At 32.9% G+C, this 12108-nt stretch overlaps 1 pseudogene; it reads left to right on the top strand.

The window, feature by feature from the left end:
• Positions 1 to 9583: 9583 nt before the first annotated feature.
• Positions 9584 to 10010, top strand: LOC120218888 (annotated as a pseudogene).
• The last annotated feature ends 2098 nt before the right edge of the window (positions 10011 to 12108 follow it).

Below are 12108 nucleotides of genomic sequence, written 5' to 3'. Positions count from 1 at the left end.
ATTTGAGTTATTTAACAATACGTCATAAGATTACATGCATATGTAACGTAAGTTATAAGATAAGAAAATATGGGCTTACATGTATTTGCGGATATATGTTTTTGTAAAACCATGCAAAGTGATATGAGAAGGGAAATACATGATTATGTGATCATATGAATGAAATAAAGAGCCATGTGATATATGCCATGAGATATATGAAAGAAAAAGTATATGTGATAAGTGAAAGTGAATATGATTATATAAGATGTTCTACGTGCAAGTGATCTACGTATATGTGTGATTTATATGGAAATGAACTGCTTGACTATGTGTGATCTTATAAAAATGTAGTAAAAAGACTGTGTATATGCGAATGCGTGATAACATAAAGATTAATGCCCATGTTATGTGTCATGAGAGCTAGAGGTATAGTTGGCATGCCAAGAGTCGAGGGTCTACGCGGTCTTTCGGGACATATGTATTCTTTGGAACATGTGTGAGGTCTTCTGAGATACATACTTGATCCTTGGCATATGTATGATTCTTAAGGAATGATATGTGGTCCTTAGGGACAACCTTATATGGCACTTCGGTGCATTTCTACGCGGCACTACGGTGCAATTCTACGTGGCACTTCGGTGCATTTATACGAGCTGTGGTGAAAACATTAGTGCACAACCTCTATAAACTCACATATCTATAGTTCTCAGAAATGTACATGGGCTAGACAAAGATATAACAATAAATATATTATGTGAAAAATATGCTTTTGTGATATATGTTGATATGTGTATTGCACGAGTCATATGATGATATGTGTATGTTTGGTTACACGAAGCATATGTTTGTTAACAAGGTTAAGTTCAAGAGGATAATCACACTATAAATGATAAATGGATAGTGAAATAAAGCTAATGATTGAAATGATGAGTGAGGAATATATGTGTATATGTTTTTATATGTAATGATATATATATATATATATATATATATATATTGCATATGTGTGACAGGGATTTGTTACATGAATAAGGGTATGAGTGATAGTAGTAATGGTTCATACATGATTACAAGCTATAGTTTATATTTTATGTTATTGTCTCACTAAGTCATCGACTTAGCGTGATTGTTTCACACGTAGGTTACCAAAGTGAGAAGAGTAAAGAGCAATGTGGAGCAAGACAGGTCAGTTCTTCTTACCAAAGGTCAGATCAGAAGAAAGGTGAATAATATATATTTTAATACATAAATTTCTAGTTGGCATGCATTCAAGATAATATATTGTATAAGCTATAAATAGTTTGATAAAGGTTTTGAATAAGTTATATGTAATAATAAATTTTAAATTACTCACTATTTTATACAAGTAAAGGTTTTTGAAAAGTCAATGTGACACTTCAGACTCGAATCCGGGTCGGATACGGGTTGAGGGTGTTACATTTAATGGTATCAGAGCTACGGTTTAGCCGATTCTCGGCATAAACTAAACTCTAAAGTTTCATAAAATGTGTACATGCCAACACAGAGTGAAAATTTCTGATCTGATAGGGTAAGGAGTATTTGTCTTGCCAATAGAACAAGATTTGTATAATATAGTAGAAATTGATTATAGAAATTGTCGAAGTTAATCGATAGCTGACAAATCTGATGGTGATAGCAATTCACTTGCCCTGGCCAGGCAGGATGAAGAGCATAAACCTCAGAAAGTGTCTTATAAGATTAAAGGTTGATTTCAGAAAGTTGAAATCATATTAGAATAATGAAAGAAGATCTTTATTGTTTTGAATTAGAAAAGCGATAGGGATTAGTTTTGTTAGTATGTGGATAAGATAGAATATGGTGAACACGTGTCACCATAAGAACGTTAAAAAGATCGAATGACGTGGTGAGTACTTATAGAAGAACTCAAGGATAAGTGCATCAGTGACAAGCGTATAAGATGTATAAAGTCAGAGCTTATGATTTTGAAACAAGTGATAGTATTGAGCATAAAGAGTATGTTTATGATAAGGGTTGCAGTTAAGATGGAAAGAGTTAGATTTGGCTAACCAGAGTATGTGATAAAAATATCCTGGAATTATAAGATTATAAGATATTGTCAGGATATGATAACCAAATATGAAATGGATCTGGATACAGTTGCATATTTGGATCATAGTAATGTTGTATAGTAAAGGAAAAAGGAAGTAATGATTTGTATATTTGAGTAAAGAGAGGATTGATAAGAATCAATGATCAGTTTATAAGACAAAGGAAGTTATAATGTTGAGTTTGAATAACGAAAATTTCAGGATGTATGAGAATGAGGTGAAATTGACAAGTTAAGTAAATGAATTTTGAGATATTTCGATTGGAAATGATGTATGTGATTGGTTGACTAGGGTTGTGCCCTTGATTGGAAAAATGTTATTGATTAATTGTCAGAGTAAAAGTTATAAGATTAGAAGAAAAGGTAAAGTTGAGTTAATCAATTATGATATGAAATGAATGTAGTTGTGTATTATGATCAGATAGTTATGATGTAGAAAAGAAGATAAGTATTTGCATGGAACCTTAAGGAAAGAAAATACAAGTATAAGAAATGATAAAGAATGAAGTTTTGTATAAGTAAATGGGTTATCAAAGTTATGAGGATGCCATAAAGATTGATACATAGAGAGTATAAGTGATAAGACAAGAGTATGAACATGAAGGGAAAGATATGATTTGGGGTATAAGGAGTAAATAAATGATTACTGGAGTAAAGAAATGAAAAAGAATTTAGTTAAAGGATCAGATACGATAAGGGTTATATGGAAGTGTAGATGATAATTTTGATATAAAGTAAGAAAAGTGTGCAAGGTGATGTAAAAAGATTCTTTAAAGTGTATGTTGAATCATATTTAAAGAAGATATAATGTTGTTCTCGGTCAAATGATGTTGGAAAACGAGTTGGTTATTGTTATAAGATAATTAAAGAGGGATTTATGAGGTTAAGTGATGAAAATTGATGTTACTGTCTACATGATTATTGATATTATATGAAGTCGCAGAAATGGTCAAAGGAAAATGCTTAATGGAAAGAGAAAAGACAGAAAGGGATTAAAGTTACTAGTTACTGTTTATGATCAGTGACAGTAGATAATGTATAAAGGAAAAAGTAGTTGAAGAAATAAGGAATAAAGATTAAGAAAGGAGGTAATATGAGAACAATAGAATATGTTCTTATTGATTTGTTCAGTGAAAATTCGAGGACGAATTTTCTTTAAAGAATGGGAGATTTGTAACATCCTCAATACATGGGTTAGTGACCAAATTGTAAAGTTTTAGAAATTGGTGATTAAAGTAGGATAATTGAATAGTTCAAAGATTTATTGGAAATATGATGAAGGTTATTTAGTAATTATGGAATGAATTAAAGGGTAAAATGGTCAATTGACAAGTAAGATTTTTATATTTCTTTTATAAGATAAGGAACCACGTGGAAAAGGAGAATTATCCAGAGTTTTCTTTCTTCTTCTTCCTTCTCCCGTATCTCCAAGCTCAAAGGTGAGTTTCTTTGTTTATGGATTAATTGTTGATTTTAAGGTTAGGTTTTGATTATTAGATGATAACTAAGCTTAAGGAAAGCTTAAGTTATCTTAAAATCAAAGTATGAGAGTTAGAAGGGATTAAAGATTTGGGGTTCTTGGGTAAAATCTTGAAATAGAGTTCATTACTCAAATTGGAAGATAAATTTGACTTGTCAAGGGTTAAATTAAGAGATATGAAGTGATAAATGAGTTTTGAAACATGTTGAAATCTGTTATAATTCTTGAAGTTAATAAAGATGAGAGGATATTAAGGTTCAAGACGAGATAATGAAATAAATGAGTTTGAATAGGAGTAAGTATGTTAAGAATACAAAATGGAATGATATGTTATAGTTTTAGAGGAATAGAAAGGATAAAAGAAGAAGAAATTAGAATTGAGAGATTACAGAAAAGAGATACTTCATTCATTACTTGAGAAATCAATTCTTCTCAGCCATTGTTTTATTTAGTTACAGGGCTATAATTGTAATTTAAAAAGTGCCAGCTGTCAGTACTCTATAACAACTATAACTAACTCATTCTCTTCTCTCCTCAGGTCCTGGGCCACCGAACTTGGGCTCATTCCTCTCTTGCTGGACTGCAACTCGGACGGTCCAACTCCCTCTTGACTCCAACGTTTAATCTGCTCCACATCAGAAGGTAAATATCTCATTCCCTCTTCTTTTACTTTAATCCCTAAATCCCCAATTTCAAATCCCTCTCTTCCCTTGATCCCCAATTCTCCCTCATCAAACCCTAACCCTTGACCTCCTCTTCCCTCAATTCCTTCATCATTTCCACGCTCTTCTCCTCCTCCTGTAACAGATATATGAAGTAATTAAGTAAAAGAGGGGATTTTCGGGCATAAAATTGGATTTTTGGGCTATGTGCATCGATGCACATTCAAGGTGCATCGATGCAAGGGTAAATTTCTAGAAATTGTTCAGTGTGCATCGATGCACAGGAAGTGCATCGATGCACCCTTAAAAATGGAAACATCGAATGCAATTTATGCATCGATGCATAAGGAATGCATCGATGCACTTCAAGGGAAATAGAATTATACCTTTCTTTTAGCCTACGAAATGATAGATTGAGTATATCAATTGGATACTGATATGTATCAATGTATGATCATATATATCGAGCACAACAAGTCCCGGAACGATTATCAAGTCAAGATTCGATCGAAAGAGATGAAAGCATAAAAGTGGATTGGAACTTAGTGAGGCTCAGGTGAGTGCATACAAGTTAGTTGATGATGTTTAATGGAAATAAGACTTGCGATGAGTCTATTTCCTATATTAGAATGCATTAATTTATGATAATAGGCATATGTTTGATTTGGGTATATGTGATATATATTACAATATGTGTTAAATGATTTGTGTGAATACATGTATTGTGATAAGTATAAGAATTAATATGAATGGTCTATATGATTACATGGGAGTGTGAAATAGGTTATATGATAGGTGACCATACATGTTAATAGTATACGTGATCAATTATAAGAATCAATATAGATTATATGACTAGAGAAAGGTGATGAGTTAAATAAGATAGACTATAGAGTAATATGAGAATAATATATTAGTGAAGGGAATTGAGATAATACCAAACCATAAGATAATATTTACTTATAGGATAATATGATATTATATGAATAAAAATATACTTTATGAGGAAGAATTGAGTGTTATATGATTTAGGTATGGAAATGATCTATGTGTAAGTAAATTACGTGATTATGTGACTATGTGTGAAATAAGGTAAACTAGGTAAGTATAAGGTATGTAAATATATGGTTATGGAACAAAGTACGTAATAATACAATGTTTTTGAGTTATTTAACAATACGTCAAAGATTACATGCATATGTAACGTAAGTTATAAGATAAGAAAATATGGGCTTACATGTATTTGCGGATATATGTTTATGTAAAACCATGCAAAGTGATATGAGAAAGGAACTACATGATTTGTGATCATATGAGAATGAAATAAAGAGCCAAGTGATATGATGAAAAAAATATATGTGATAAGTGATAAGTGAAAGTGAATCATATGATTATATAAAGATGTTCTACGTGCAAGTGATCTACGTGTATGTGTGATTTATGGAAATGAACTACTTGACTACGTGTGATCTTATAAAAAATAAAAAACGACTGTGTATGCGAATGCGTGATAACATAAAGATTAATGCCCATGTTATGTGTCATGAGAGCTAGAGGTACAGTTGGCATGCCAAGAGTCGAGGGTCTACGCGGTCCTTCGGGACATATGTATTCTTTGGAACATGTGTGAGGTCTTCTGAGATACATACTTGATCCTTGGCATACATATATGATTCTTAAGGAATGATATGTGGTCCTTAGGGACAACCTTATATGGCACTTCGGTGCATTTCTACACGGCACTACGGTGCAATTCTACGTGGCACTTCGGTGCATTTACGAGCTGGTGATAGCATTAGTTCACAACCTCTATAAACTCACATATCTATAGTTCTCAGAAATGTACATGGGCTAGACAAAGATATAACAATAAATATATTACATGTGAAAAATTGCTTTTGTGATATGTTGATATGTGTATTGCACGAGTCATATGATATGTGTATTGTTTGGTTACACGAAGCATATGTTGGTTAACAAGGTTAAGTTCAAGATCAAGATATGATCAACACATATAAATGATAATATGGATAGTGAAATAAGGCTAATGATAGAAATGATGAGTGAGGAATATGTGTATGTTTTTATATGTAATGATATATATATTGCATATGTGTGACAAGGATTTGTTACATGAATAAGGGTATGAGTGATAGTAGTAATGGTTCATACATGATTACATGCTATAGTTTTTATTTTATGTTTATTGCCTCACTAAGTCATCGACTTAGCGTGTGATTATTTCACACGTAGGTTACCAAAGTGAGAAGAGTAAAGAGCAATGTGGAGCAAGACAGGTTAGTTCTTCTTACCAAAGGTCAGATCAGAAGAAAGATGAATAATATATATTTTAATACATAAATTTCTAGTTGGCATGTATTCAAGATAATATATTGTATAAGCTCTGAATAGTTTGATAAAGGTTTTGAATAAGTTATATGTAATAAATTTTAAATTACCACTATTTTATACAAGTAAAGGTTTTTAAAAAGTCAATGTGACACTTCGGACTCGAATCCGGGTCGGATACGGGTTGGGGGTGTTACACCATTGCTTCGGCTTCCTTAAGGAGGTCAGGTCATTTTGCAGTTCAAGCTCCTTGTCAACAGACTCAACGCCTCTTAAGGTAAGGATTTGTTGTTTTTCAATTTCTTCTCTCTTTAGTCTAACCCGAGCAGAAATGTCACTGTAGTAGTCATTATTGAGGTTTTTGAGACTGACTTTAAGGCGTTTGAGGTTAATAAAAAGTTTCTTCATAGGATTTCCTTGGATTTGAATGAACCAAGAGTGGCTGACAATATTAAGAAAATTTGGGTGCAAGGTCCAGCAGTTAAAAAATTTAAATGGCTTTGGTCTATTGGATTGAACCTCTTTGTGAAGAGACACCAAAGCCATACAATGGTCAGAGGGTCCAGGGTCCAGAAATTCCACAAAGGAGTGAGAAAAAAATTCAGACCAATGAGGGTTGATGAGAACTCTGACAAGCTTTCGGGCAAGGAAAATTTCTTTTTGTTTGTTACTCCAAGAGTAAGTTGGGCCAAAAAATGGATGGTCAAGGAGGTGAAGATCATGAGAGATTTCCTTGAATTCAATCATTTCAGGGGAAGTGACCATACTAAGTTGCTCATGAGTAGAAGATTCATGAGGATGAAGGATGACATTAAAGTCTCCTCCCAAAATCCAAGGAAGATACCAAAATCAGAATCAATATTTCGAAGGTCTTGCCAAAGATTCCTTCGTGTGGTCCCATCGTTACACCCATTTATTGTAGTAAAAAAGAAGGGACTGTTATTGAAGTTACTTTTAACAGTAATGCTCTGATCCGAAGCATGGCATAAAGAAATGTTAAGATTGTTACTCAACAGAAGCCAAATTCTTCCATTTATGGCAAAGTCATAATTGGAATAAATATTCCAATTTTTAAAAGTGGAGACTAGAATGTCAGTGGATTTGTCCTTCTTAATCTGGTTTCTAGCAAACAAAGAATATAAACTTTGTAAAGAGTAACTCTTATGAGGACCTTGGTTTGTTTTAGAGGACTGTTTAATCCTCTATTGTTCCAAAATGAGATGATCATTAGGCTTGAGTTGAGGATTTAGTTCCCCTCCTTTACTGCCAACAGTAGAAAGTTTTGATTTCTCAAGATTGTGTTTCTTCTTTGTTTTGAGTTCTTTGATCAAGATGGCAACACCAGAAGTAGCTTTTCTGGGCTGTTTACCAGGAAGAATAGGTATTGACTGAGTATCTTCAACCGAGTTGAGAATTTCAAACATGTTTACTAGATGCTGTTAGAGCTCTGCTTGGATTATTCTTAGGAGGTCGAACTCTGCTTCATTTAGAAAGAGAAGAAAGAGGTTTGAAAAACTGTTTGCAGAGCTTTGTAAAGCTGGAACATAAGTATCATTTGAATCTTGAAGAAAGAGTTCCATTGGAATGAATAACATCCAGAGACGGAGGGGAATTTTTAGAGGATTGAAAATCAGATGCTGGTTGATCACTTGTTTTGAGTTCCTTAGAATTAATATCCTCTGCGCAGTTAAAAGTAAGCTTAGAATCCACCTTGTCTTCAACGATTTTTGAATTTTGAGTATTAGTGGAGGTAGAAGCTTCTTTCTTCCTCCAGACTTGGGTGGTCGTGTGGGAGGTTAAAGGAAGAGCTTTGCAACTTTTAGCACTATGACCAAAAGTATTGCAAGATTTGCAGCATGGTGGGAGCCAAGGGACTTCCACAAAAACAGAAGCAGTTTGTCCATTATTAAGAATAACATCAACTTGCTTAGGAATCTCGTCTGGGGCCCCAATTTCAATACAAACTTTTGGAAATTCCAGACGAGATTTAGAAACTGTTATAAAATCCATTGAGAGAGAGAATCCTATAGCACTAGAGATGTAACTTAAGCCTTCATTAGAACAATTCAAGCGGGACATTGTATAAATAAACCCACAGAGGAATTCTAGATAAGTCAAAATGCAGTTTTTTCATGTTCGTTTCCCACTTCCTAAGGATTAGAGGCTTGTTAAAAATATGCCAAGGGCCATTTTCCAATACCCATTCACGAGATTCAGAATCAAAATTAAATAGGTAAAGATTAGGTCCGGCGTAACTACCTGAATTTTGGCACCTTGCAAGGGTTTTTTCCACAAGCTTTCAATGATCTTCTGAAGAGAAGAGAAGTTCGGAGTAACAAGAGAGATTTTCCACTCGGCAGTTCCTTCTCCAAAAACTTCTGGCGGAGGACGAACAATCGGGTACCATCTTTAACATTTGGGGGAAAATAGCGAAGCTGCTGTCCAGTAGAACAAGAGAAAAGTTTACGCCAATCCATCGATTAAACCAGAGAAATATAAAACTTGAAGAACAGCAGAGAAACAGAGAGAAATCGGTGATGAATCTATGAGATTGCTGGCAAAATGGATGGGTTTTTCAGATTCCATTAGACCCCTAATGTACGCCGAGAGAAACCATAAACTGCGCCATCTGATAAGGGTTTTTCTACTTACACCTTGAATTTAATTTAGTCTGTTAATGAATGATATTAATAGTTGTACAAAAAAATACAACATTATAAATTAAGTTTTTTAGTGAAGAATTTATAAGATGAAATTGAGATTTCATTTTTCTTATGATTCGCACATTCTTGATTGAGAAACATCGCTGCCACATACATACAATTACTGGAATTTACCTTGAACAGGTCATCCGTGCAAATTATGGGTTTGGGAGAAGAGAATTTCCCTTTCCCCTCTTCTTTTTGCCTCACGTCACGCGGGCTTGCTATTGTTAACGAACTAGCGACTTATTTATTTATAACCGCCGCCAAGAACGAATAAATCGAGAGTGAGAGAATTGTCACCTCTCTCGGCTGGAAAATGGCGCTAATCAGCGGAAACACCAACCGTCAATCGCCTGCCTGTCCACCTCTGCGCACGTCGAGCCCTCTCTCTTACACACTCTCCATTCTCCATCGTCTATCCCCCTCCCCCAAACCACTTATGCTCGCCCTGCTTCTCCCTCAACCCACGTCCCTACCGCGGGCCTTTCCAAAACTGTTGAGTACGTGATCTCCAAGGTCGATGACCTCTTGAACTGGGCACGTCGCGGCTCCTTCTGGCCCATGATCTTCGGCCTCGCTTGCTGCGTCGAAATTATGCAAACATGTGCTTCTCGCTACGATTTCGATTGCTTCGGTGTCATTTAGGCCTAGTCCTCGCCTATCCGAATGCGATTCTCGCTGGCACTCTCAACAACAAAATGGCACCTGCTCTCCGCAAGTATGTTTTCTATAGCATTTTTTAGGGTTTTATTTAATTAATTTAGTAATCCCTTCATTTTCATCAGAATTCACGAGTCATGAGAATGTTAATGTTGCTGTCCCAAAACGTTTTTAACTTCTTGTTGCTTTTTTGGGGGGGGTGATTAATGCATAATACTGTTTGACTAATTACGGTCAAAATTAATCTGCATGTGTACAAATATCAATCAATTAATTAATTAATTTAATCTGCAAGATGTACAAATTAATCTGCATTTACTCTTCCAATGTCTATAATATATATACATTTATTTTTAATTAAATTAATTCATAAAACGAAATGTTAGACATACATAATAAATTATTGTCAATTAAGTTCATAGTTTAAATTTTTCTAACGTATTTCTTTGTTCTTAGAGATACGGTGACTATGTAATTTTAGTATTTCTTTTAACAATTACTACTTAACGGAGGAAAAAATGAAATTTTGCTCCTAATAGTATTGAACCCATAATCTATATAAAATGTCAATCGAGAACTTTTAAACACTTACTCTAGACTATAATTATAGTATTTGGGTTTGATTTCGATTTATACTCTAATGTTTAAAATTTTTTAATCTAATTTTATGTTATATATGATAATGTAACCAACATACGAATTGTATCCAAAATTTTCCATTTGTAAAAAAGAAAAAAAAAAAAGTATGGGTTGTCTAATAAAACTCCTCTTGTCCTACCGTAGTTGATAAGTTAAGGAAGTTTTACCTGGAATAAAAGAAAAAAATGATTTATGGAGGTTTAATTAGTTAACTGCTTTCATTCAAGATTCTTTTAAATAAAGAAGATCTGATTCTAAATTATGTTTCAGGAGAGTTTTATTCGTATATCAACGTGAGATAGAGCCAACAAAAGTGAAGTAAGTGCTTATCATTCAATCATGGGGTGTATAACTTAAAGACCCCATAACAAGAATTCAAATAATTAAGTAGTTTTCTCAACTTCAAGATTCCTTTGGGAGATACAATTAAAGTTCAAAAATTTCAAGAAATTTGTTTTTCTTCCAATAAGTGGATTCAAATTTTTTTAAGGAATAACAACTATGAAAATAAAGGTTTCCGTTTGTAAAATTTGTGAAAAATGTTGACTAATTCGTAGAAGGGATGAATTGTCATAATTTGTTTTAACCCGAGACATAAATAAAGAAAGTGATGATCTTTCTAGTCTAAAAAGAACTCCTTAAAAAATAGATAAACAAATAAAGTTAGAAGATCAATCTTGACTTTTAAATTCCATTTCATATTTACTATTTTTATGATTAGTTTAATTTGATTTTTAGACGATTTTTTAGAATGTAGACAATGGTTATGATCGATTCGATAGACAAGAGGGAATAATATGTATTTTTCTTTGTTTTTTTTTTTGGAAAAATCATCACATCTTTCTACAATTCCTTATGAAAGATATTCAATCCATCAGAATATAAGTCAAAGAGGGTATTTATGCTCGTCGTGTTCTTTATATGGAAATCATAGGCCAGGGAGCCACCCTTGACTTGCAATGATGAGAATTTGACTGCGCGAGAAATTGAGCAAAAAGCTGTTGAATTGTCCTATTTTTTGTGTATACCGATTGAAGTCTTTATTTTCATTTCATATTTACTATTTTTGTTTTATTAATATATATATATATATATTATTTAAATACGTTTAAATAAATATTTATAGTAAATGTTAAATTTAAAAAATTTAAGTTATTGTTAAAGCACGGACCAAATGATTTCAGTAGTAAAATATTTGTTGTTATTTTTTAAAGTTTCAGACTCGAGCACCATGTTTTTTAGGAGTATGAGTGTTCAATGTCAAATAATTGAGAATTTTTAAACAAATACTACATTGTATTCCCTCCAAATTAATAAAAAAAAGTTCAAATATCCATTTAAAATGATATAAGTTAAATTTAAATATGAATTGGATAAAAATAAATAATTTAAAGTAAATTTCAATTATTTATTTGAAAAAATAAATTAAATTTAAAAGCAAATTTAATTACTAAAATATATATTTAACTAAAAATTAGTTAATTTTCATTATATATGATTTGCTTTTTAAATTGATTGGTCCAAGTCAAGCCATGGTAGCGC

The sequence above is a fragment of the Hibiscus syriacus genome, unplaced genomic scaffold (assembly GCF_006381635.1).
Source record: "Hibiscus syriacus cultivar Baekdansim isolate YM2019G1 unplaced genomic scaffold, ASM638163v2 tig00110201_pilon, whole genome shotgun sequence".
Taxonomy (NCBI): domain Eukaryota; kingdom Viridiplantae; phylum Streptophyta; class Magnoliopsida; order Malvales; family Malvaceae; genus Hibiscus; species Hibiscus syriacus.
Note: the sequence above shows the minus strand (reverse complement) of the source record. Positions and strands in the feature narration are given on the sequence as shown.